We start from the raw sequence: 9,974 nt of genomic DNA on the forward strand, positions 1-9,974 counted from the left end.
ATGTGCCAGGACACCTGTTCCCCTCTCCAGGTGCCTGACACTTCTCTCCCTCCCAGTGTTGCTCCCCAACCCGTGGAGGACGCGTCGGAGAACAACACTAGGTCGGGGTTTCCGAAGCTTGAGCGAAAGTCCTTCCGCAAGCTTCTTTGGATCCAACCACCATTTGAGGTGCTTTTCACTTCTTCCGTCAAAAACAAGACCTCTTCTAGATCCTGTTTGCGTGACCAATTGCTTGAGAGGAAGAACTGAAGTGGTCGGAGGTGCAACCTTCCCAGAGAACAAACTTCTCCAGTGAGGAAATGGTCCCCCAGCAGACTCATCCATTCCCTCACCGAGCACGTTTCCTTCCCTAGAAAAGGCCGACACTTTGTCCAGGACATTGAAGTTGTCGCCCCTGGGACGGAAAAAGCCCGCCCGAAAAGCCACTGAGTCCATCTGAATCCCAGATAGACTAAGGATGAGAAGGAGTCAGATGACGACTTCTCGAGATTCACCAGAGTCCCAGGGACTTCGCAGTAACGACAGAGTCGTGTGAAGGTCCTTCAGACACCTGTCTGGCGATGAGGCTCGAATAAGCCAGTCGTCTAGGTAGAGAGAGATCCTTATTTCCCGCAAGATGGAGCCACCTCGCAACGTTCTTCATAAGAACGGTGAACACCATCGGCGCCGTGCTGAGACCGCAAGCCGAGTGCCTCTGAATTGGAAAATCTTCCCTTTCAGGACAAACCGCAGGTATTTCCTTGAACGGGGATGGATGGGGTACGTGAAAGTATGCGTCCTGAAGGTCTAACGAGACCATCCAATCCCCCGTCTTAAAGCTGCAAGCACGGATTGAGGTGTCTCCATCTTGACTTCTGCTTGGTAACGAAGCGATTCAGACTGCTGACATCCAGAACGGGGCGCCACCCCCCTGACTGCTTCGGCACTAGGAACAGACGGTTGTAAAACCCCGGAGAACTCTGGTCGAAAAGACCTGTTCCACTGCCTGCTTCTCGATCATTTGATCTAGTAGATCGTGAAGCACTTTCTGCTTTGCTCCCTGATACGACGGAGACAAATCCTTTGGTGTCGAAGACAGCGGGGGTAACATCAGGAAAGGAAGTTCTGTACCCCTTCTTGACGATGTCCAGAGACAAGCGTCGGCACCTCTCTCTTTCCAAGCTTTCGCAAAATGTAGAAGCCTGGCTCCTACCGGTGTCTGAAGGACTTCCCTCTCACTTCTTGCTCTTGGAAGGAGCGGGAGTCTTGCCTCTGAAAGAGCCTCTTCCTCGAGGCTGGCTTCTTCGAGGAAGAAGCGGATCGAAAGGGCTTCGACTTCTTCAAAGCAGAGGACCCAGAAGACGAAGAAGTAGTAGGCTTCCTAGAAGACTGTGCCAGAAGGTCTTGAGTTGCTTTCTCCTGGAGACTAGCAGCTATGTCCTTTACCATAGACTGGGGAAGAGATGTTGCTAGAAAGGCGCGAAAAGAAGATCCGCTTTTTGCGCTGGTGAGACCGACTTGCAGTAAAATTGCAAGTGCTCTTTTCTTAAGCAGTCCCGTGCTGAAATGAGCAGCCAATTCCTCAGAACCATCCCTGACGGCCTTGTCCATGCAAGACAATACACTGGACAGCTCCCCCAGACTGATGGAATCAGAACTCCTGGACCTGGCATCCAATACTCCCAGGCACCAGTCAAGAAAATTAAAGACCTCTAGTGTCCTGAAGAGGCCTTTAAGGTGAAAGTCTAACTCGCTATGTGTCCACGAGACCTTCGAGGAAGACAAAAAATATCTTCTGGTGGCGTCTACAATGCTACCAAAGTCTCCTTGAGCTGAGGCTGGAAGCTTGACTCCGACGTTTTCTCCGTCTCATACCACATACCAGCTTTGCCACCGAGTCTAGAAGGTGGTAAAGCGAAAGAAGTCTTGCCCGAAGCTTTCCTCTTTCCATCCAATCATGGACCTTTCTAAAAGCTTGCTTCGTAGAAAGCGATTTCTTCATTCTCACAAAGCCCGAGATCTTAGCAGCTTTGGAAGACGAAAACTGAGAGGGAGGAGTACGTGGAGCTTCAGGTTGGAAAGTGTCTGCAAAGACTGACTGAAGTAAACGAGTCAAAACCTTGTAGTCCGTCGAAAACTGGCGCCAACTGCTGTTTCTTCCTGTCCACTTCGACGAAAGCGTCACTAACTTCCTCTTCAGACACTGAGGAAGTCGGAGGAAGTAAAGAAGAGTCCCGAGCTTTCTCAAAAGAGAAAGAACGGCGAACAGGAAGAGTTTTCCGCCTCCGCTTGTGCTTGCGGAAGTGGAAAACTGACGTCCGTAGGCGCGCGTTTGGCGTCCGAAGCCAATCTACTGGCGCCGACAGAAGCGCGCTCAAACGCCGCAGGTGTACACCTGGCGTCCACTTGTGCGCGCTGGAGCGTCCACTGGTGCGCGCGAGCGTCCACTGATGCGCGCCGAGCGTCCACTGGTGCACGCCGAGCGTCCACTAAAAACTCGCTGAGCGTCAACTAGCGCTCGTGCGAAACTTGCACCGAGTCACGCTCGGCGTCCACAAAATGACAAATTTGTCGAAAATTGCTTTTTTCCTAACTATACAAACCTGAGGTCCTTTAACAATAGGAAGAAGCTAGCGGCAGATGGAACGGTCGTAAGCTTCGAACAAGGGGAGAACGGTAGTTAACTGCTTGTCCGATCGTCGCGCGCCGCGCGACTGGGAGGTAAACAAAATCACTTTGCTTTTGGCCCATGCAAAATACGCAGAGTGAGGGTGGCATGAGGAGGGACTTTATGTTAAAGGACCTCAGGTTTGTATAGTTAGGAAAAATGCAATTTTCGACAAATTGTCATTTGTTCCGATACGTAATACAAACCATCGGTCCTTTAACAATAGGAAGACTCACTTCTTGGTGGGTGGAATCTGAGTCTTTTTGATGAACAGACTGGTGTTCGTCCATCCCTGGAATGCCTCCCTGGTCGTAAGAGCGAGGGAGGGATCCAAGCCTCTGTCCGATTGATCGGGGTGTGCACCGCAGGATCAATGGTCAGACCTCTGGCCGAGTACTAAGAGAGAGGCAAGCGTATCTCTTCGTACCAGCATTGTAAGAACTTTTTCCTTTACATGAGCAAATGTAAAGTAATGGGTTTGTCTCATGTTGGCATCCACTTTCTCCCCCTTGTTGGAGAAAGTGGTGGATATTTACTCCTATCTCTAGTCAAGAGATAGGATGGAAGCTCTGTTGAATAGCTTACCTGCATCGGACTCCTTCCCAGCAAGGTAACGACCGTATCCCATCCCTCTGCCCACAGGTAGAGGTAGAAAAGATGGTGAAGAGAAGCCAGTCACTCTCTCATTCACGCATTCATTCTCCCAGTCATACCAGGAATCGATGCTGTTCTGCCTGCTCTGGGTGCTGGGTAAGCTTACACAAACGTGTTGAGCAGCCACCACAGGTCCCAAGGAAAAAGTATCCAAGGACTTGTGGGCAATATCCCGAAGGTAGAAGGACGTGAAGGTGGTCTGGTTGGCCCAGACACCTGCCTTCAGGACCTGCGCCACGGAGAAGTCTTACGGAACGCTAAGGAGGGTCCGATACCTCTGACTTCGTGGCTCTCGGACGGAGCGTACGGATGTCGTCGCTACCATCAGCTTCGTACGCTCTCCTGATCACCTCACGTAGCCAGAAAGAAAGCGTGTTCTTGGAGACTTCTTTCTTGGTGACCCCAGTGCTAACGAAGAGGCGTCGACACTCAGGCCTGAGATGTCGAGTTCTCTTCAGATAGCGCCGTAGCGCCCTCACAGGACAAAGCAGCATCTCATCCGCATCGTTATCTGTAAAGTCCAGCAGGGAGGGGATCGTGAAAGACTCGAACCTGTCGTCAGGGATCGACGGATTCTGAGTCTTAGCTACGAAGTTCGGGACGAAATCGAGCGTCACAGATCCCAGCCCTCTGGTATGTTTAACATCATAAGAAAGGCCATGTAGTTCCCCTACTCTCTTCGCCGATGCCAGGGCCAGCAAGAAGAGGGTCTTGAGGGTCAGATCCCTGTCTGACGACTCTCGGAGTGGCTCGAACGGTGTTCGAGTCAGACTCCTAAGGACGAGAGTCACATCCCAACGCAGGGGGCCTGAGTTCCCTGGGTGGGCAAGACCTTTCGAAGCTCCTCATTAGCAAGGATATCTCGAACGAATTCGTGATGTCCAGTCCCCTCAGTTTTAGGACGAGAGCCAGAGACGGCTCTAATATCCCTTAACTGTGGGTACTGAGAGGAGCTTCTCTCGGCGAAGAAACACGAGGAAATCCGCTACCTGCTGAAGAGTGGCTCTGAGAGGAGACAAACCCTGTCTACGACACCACCACAGAAGACGGCCCACTTCCCCTGGTACACAGCTGCAGAGGACTGTCTGACGTGTCCAGCCATCTCTGTTGCTGCGCTACGAGAAAAGCCTCTCGTTCGCAAGAGATGGTGGATAACAGCCAGCCGTGAGTTGAAGGGACTGGACTGCGCGGTGGTACCGTTCTAACGTGTGGCTGGGCTAGAAGGTTGTGCCAGTTGGGTAGCTCTCTCGGTGCGTCCGCAAGAAGAGCCAGCAGGTCCGGATACCAAACGGCTTGAGGCCGTTTGGGAGCCACCAGGATCATTCTGAGATTGGGAGTGACCAGCGCTCGACTGATCACTTCCGAATCAGACAGAAGGGAGGAAGGCGTAAGCGAAGAGGTTGTCCCAGGGGTGTTGGAGAGCGTCCTCTGCAGCTTGCCCATGGGTCGGCACGGCCGAGAAGAACACCTGGATCTTCCTGTTGTGCGGGTGGCGAACAGGTCTACGACCGGTCGCCCCCACAGGTTGAAGAGCCTTTCCGCCACATCTTGGTGTAGAGACCATTCGGTCCCTATCACCTGATCCCGACGGCTGAGCTTGTCTGCTACTACATTCCTCTTGCCTGGAATGTAGCGTGCTGACAGCTCTATCGAGTGAGCCGTGGCCCACTCGTGCACCTGCACCGTCAACTGATGGAGCGGAAGAGACACTAGCCCCCCCTGCTTGTTGACATATGCCACTACTGGTGTGTTGTCGCACATCAACACCACTGAGTGTCCCAACAAGCGGTCCCGAAACTCTTGGAGAGCGTTGAACGCCGCCTTGAGTTTCCCAGGACATTGATGTGAAGGTGCTTCTCGTGATGGTCCCACACACCTGCAGTCAGCAACTCCTCCAGGTGTGCGCCCCATCCCTCCCTCGGTCGATGCGTCTGAGAACAGAAGCATCTCCGGGGGGGGAGTGCGTATGGGCACTCCTCTTAAGAGGTTCTTGTCGTCGAGCCACCAGGCTAGGTCCTGCCTCACCTTGTCCGTGATAGCCACGGGAAAGTAAGGAGGATCCTTGGCCTGAGACCAACTCTCCCTTAGCCTCCACTGGAGAGACCGCAGGTGAAGACGCCCGTGAGGGACTAACTTCTCGAGTGACGACAGATGGCCGATCACGACTTGCCATTGCTGTGCTGCCTGTTCCTGCCGCGACAGGAACCGGCCGGCTGCCTCCCTGAATTTGCTGATACGCAAGTCTGCGGGAAAGACTTGCCCTGCTACCGTATCTATCAGCATACCCAGGTACTTCAATCTTCTGCTTGGGTTCGAGATCGGACTTCTCGTAGTTTATCACGATCCCCAGATCGCGACAAAACTTGAGGAGTCGATCTCTGTCCTGTAGCAACTGCGAGCGGAGCTCGCCAGGACCAGCCAATCGTCGAGATACCTCAGAAGACGTATCCCGTTCGAATGGGCCCAGCCGACACCAGAGTGAACACTCGCGTGAACACCTGTGGGGCGGTTGAGAGACCGAAACAAAGTGCCCTGAATTGGTACACCGCCGTCCCGTCGAAGATGAAGCGGAGGTTACTTTCTGGAGGACTGATGGATGGGTATTTGAAAATACGCGTCCTTCAGGTCCACCGAAAGCATGAAATCGTTCACCCCTGATCGAGTCGAGCACTGAGCGTGCCGACTCCATCGTGAACCGCGTCGTGCGAACGAAGCGGTTCAGGGGAGAGAGGTCTATCACCGGGCGCCAGCCCCCCGATGCCTTCTCCACTAGGAAGAGGCGGCTGTAAAAGCCTGGTGACTGGTCCTCCACGATTTCTACAGCTCGTTTCGCCAGCATGGTCTTGATCTCCTGTGAAGAGCGTTGTCCCTTTGCTGCTCCCCGGACATAGGTCTGTAGATGGACCGGTTTGGAGATGAGGGGGGGCCGAGACTCGAAGGGTAGTAGATATCCCTCCGAAGGACGTCTACTATCCAGTTCTCGGCGCCGTAGCGCTGCCAAGTCGCCCAATGGCTCGCCAGGCACCCCCCCACTTCCTGGCAGCAGGTGATGAACGCCGTCCCTAGCGTCTTCCCTCCTCGTTTCGACTTCTTCCCAACACCTCCTCGGGGGAAAGGAGGGCTGGGAGGAGGGCTGGTTGCGGCCTCCTCTCGCAGAAGTTCGAAACAACTGGAGTCTTCACACGGGGCTTGGACGGTGCAAACCGTCTTCGCCGCCGTGGAAGCGCTAGCCAAGCTCTTTGGTTTGGCCGCAGTTACTCGAGGTTGCCCCCCAGAAACCTTCGAGACTGCCTGGTGGACTAAGCGGTCACTCTCGTCAGTGCGCCGCCGTTCCACGCAGCGTTCCACCATCTCTCCAGGAAAGAGAGCTGGGGAACTCCTAAGAGGTCCATTTCTTAGCCCGAGTGCCGCCTCACGCCCAGCCCCCTTGGTCACTCGGGTAAGGACTGCGTCCTACGCCGAAGAACCAAGTTGGCCCACAGGTTAGGCAGTCTGATGGGCGAGGTAAGAGATTGCTCTTCCTCCAGACTGGCACAGTCTCCTAAAAGAAGCGTCGTCTTCGAGAGCAGAACTCCCGGAGCCGGCCGCTACCTTGGATATTGTGAGGGACCACAAATCCAACCAGGAAACTGCCTGGAATGCTGCCATAGCGGTAGATTCCAGGGCAAGTGCCTCCTGCTGCGAGAACCATAGGTTCTCCGACAGGAGCTGCTGCAGGGACACACCTGGAGTCAGCCTCGCTAACTCCGGGTTAACCTGTTTCGGCAGTATCGGGTCTTCTGATGGCACGTAGAAACGCCTCTGCCGCTGTAGAGGAGGAGGAAGCAGCTTAGAGGACCGTCCGGTTTATTTTAGGCGAGTCCTCCCGTCCTGAGACGAGATTCTCCACCTGATCCAGGACTGAGTCCGCAAGCTCTGATCGTGGCAACCCCATCATCATTTTGGGCTCCCTCTTGGGACCCCAAAATGACTCGAGCCGGGACGTGGGCTCTGATGGTGGTAGCGGCGATCCTTCCGCGAGGCCATTATGCAGACGCATCAGCTTAATGACTTCCGCGAAGTTCCTCTGTATCTCGGGCGTCACAGCGTCTTGCGGAGTAGGACCGTCCAGTCCCTCCAACAAAGAGCATATCCCTCGATACTCCTCCTTCAGAAGGAGGAACAGCGACAGACCCCTGACGGTCGCCTCCAACTACTTGCGCGTACGTCCTGGTCGGTCCTAAGACCGTGCCTGAGCCGTACGGCGTCATAGCTGGGTCACGAGCGGCGCACCTCTCGTGATCGCTCCTTGGTACCTCGCTCCTCCCGGTATAGCCCGAGGAGGTTGAAGGTACAGGAGAGGCAGACCTGACGCTCCCCCCACGCTCGCTGGCAGGACCAGCGTGCGTAGAGGGCTGCTGTCCGATCGTCAACCCGCGGTGACGGTCCTAGCAGTAGGCCTAGCGTCGCCGCTCGCCTGGGGCGATTGGCTCGGCTGAGAACGTCGAGACCTGGCTCTCTAGCGTCAGGCGCTAGGCTGCCGATGGTCACCGTCTCCGCCCGGTCCCATCGGGAGCGGCGGACGGGTGACCTGCTAGGCTCCCTTTCGCGTCGAGACCGGCCAGCGTCCTCTCGGCGCGTCAAACCGCTGGTACCAGCCGTGGCTGGTACCGGCGGCCGTGGGGACTCCTTCCTCGCCTCAACCCGTGGCCGGTCAGTGACCGTCACGTCAGCCCGAGCAGCCGGTTGGTCGCTGCGAGAGCGTCCACTGGCCTGGCGAGAGTCGTGTGCACGACTCTCGCCAGTCTTCTGCTCCGTGCCGCTGTCTTGACGGCGAGCGAGCTCGGTCGTCGAAACTTTGGCTGGACGGTCCTCTTTAGAAGAGCGTCCACTCGGTGCTTCTCGCGAACGAGAAGCAGCCGAGACGGAACCTGGTTTAGCGGCAGAACCACTAGCACCAGGTGAGGACGCACCAGCCGAGGCTGATGCACCTCTGGTCCCCGTCGACTTCTTCTTTGCAGAAGAAGCGACGGGCCCCGCACCCGAAGGAACAGGAGGACCAGCAGAAGAGCTCCCCAGCTCGCCTGAGCGAGCCGGGCCCTTAGAAGATCCCGAAGGAGCCTTCTTAGGGGGTAGGGGTTGGGGGGAGGAGGCAACCTTCTTCTTCTTCGGCTGTTTGGCCTTATAAGTCGAAGAAGGAGAGGCAGCAGACGACGAAGAAGACGATGAAGACCGATGACGACCTTACCTTTCTTCTCCTTCCTTCTTCTTCTTCGCCAGGCTCCGCAGGACAGACGTCAGGTCTTCCATCCAGGAGGGAGCCGGGGCAGTTGCCGAAGCAACAGGGCCCGACTGCACCTGTCCGGAAGGACCTGAGCCTGTAACAGCAACACCAGCAGCGGGAACGGCAGGAACAGGTCCGGGAACAGCAGGAACAGCAGGAACATCTGAAAATGAATGTGTACCTGAAACGGAAAGAGTCGCTGGAGCGGCCACAGGTACGGCAGGCACGGCAGGTACTACGGGAGAGCCAGGCGTCCTGTCGACAGTCACCGTCATCCGTGGCACTGGCGGCAGGTCCAGGGGGGGTACTCTTGGGGCAGCGGAAGTCCGGGGTCGGCAAAGGAAAAAATCCAGGTGGTGGTGGCATCGTCCTCTTTGGAACGGCGGCAATTGGTTTTTGTACTGCCACCGTGGGTGTCACCGACATTATGTGAGGCGTATATACAAGATGTGGTGGCATCTCATACGCAGGGGTAGTTAATGTGGTCGTCGTGGTGGTCACCGCACCATGAGTGACCACGGCCGACCCCGCCAACCGCTGTAGCAACCCCTGGATGCTGGGCACTCCCTGCAGTCCCAGCGACTCCCACACCTGTCCCAAGTCGTCCTTCGCTGCTGGCACACCTGCGGAAGCAACAGTCGGGTTAATAGGAGGGGCTTCCCCGCGCCTGGGGGGCGAAATACCTCCCCCAGAGCGGACAGAAGACCCCGAATACAGCTGTACGTCCGGGTAGCGGGCGCCCTCCTCCACACTCGACGGATCGAGAGAGGAAAAGGACTCCGCTACCCCCCCCCACCCCCCCGCAGGGGAAGGCGCAAACCGTGGGGGCTGGCCGGGCCCCAGGCAGGAAAGAGGACGAAGTGTCCGTCACCAAAGGAGGTCACTGGACTTTCCGATGACTTCTTGGCCGGCCTAAGTCTCTTCCTGCCCTCGTACAGCACCCACTGCGCCTCGGACCAATTCATACAAACCATACATGGCTCGTTGCGAGAGCACTCTCGCCCTCGACAACGAGTACAAACCTCGTGGGGTCCACCTCAACAAAAGACCTGAACCCCCCAACATTTACGTCCCTCCAGCCGGGACACACTCTACGGGCGACTGGAGGGCGCGGTGAAATCTCAATCTCCTCTAATTCACTCATTGCAATATCAAATGAATAGAGAAAAAAGTACTTACAATCACTCCTGATAATACAGAAAGAGAAACAAATACTCAAGGATGAAGCAAACGACAAGCGGGCAGAGCTTTTATGGCGAACACGTCCTTCCCACACACGGCCGAAAGCAAAAGTGATTTGTTTACCTACCCAGTCGCGCGGCGCGCGACGATCGGACAAGCAGTTAACTACCGTTCTCCCCTTGTTCGAAGCTTACGACCGTTCCAGCTGCCGCTAGCTACTTCCTATTG

Source organism: Macrobrachium nipponense, chromosome 18, assembly GCF_015104395.2.
Source record: "Macrobrachium nipponense isolate FS-2020 chromosome 18, ASM1510439v2, whole genome shotgun sequence".
NCBI lineage: Eukaryota > Metazoa > Arthropoda > Malacostraca > Decapoda > Palaemonidae > Macrobrachium > Macrobrachium nipponense.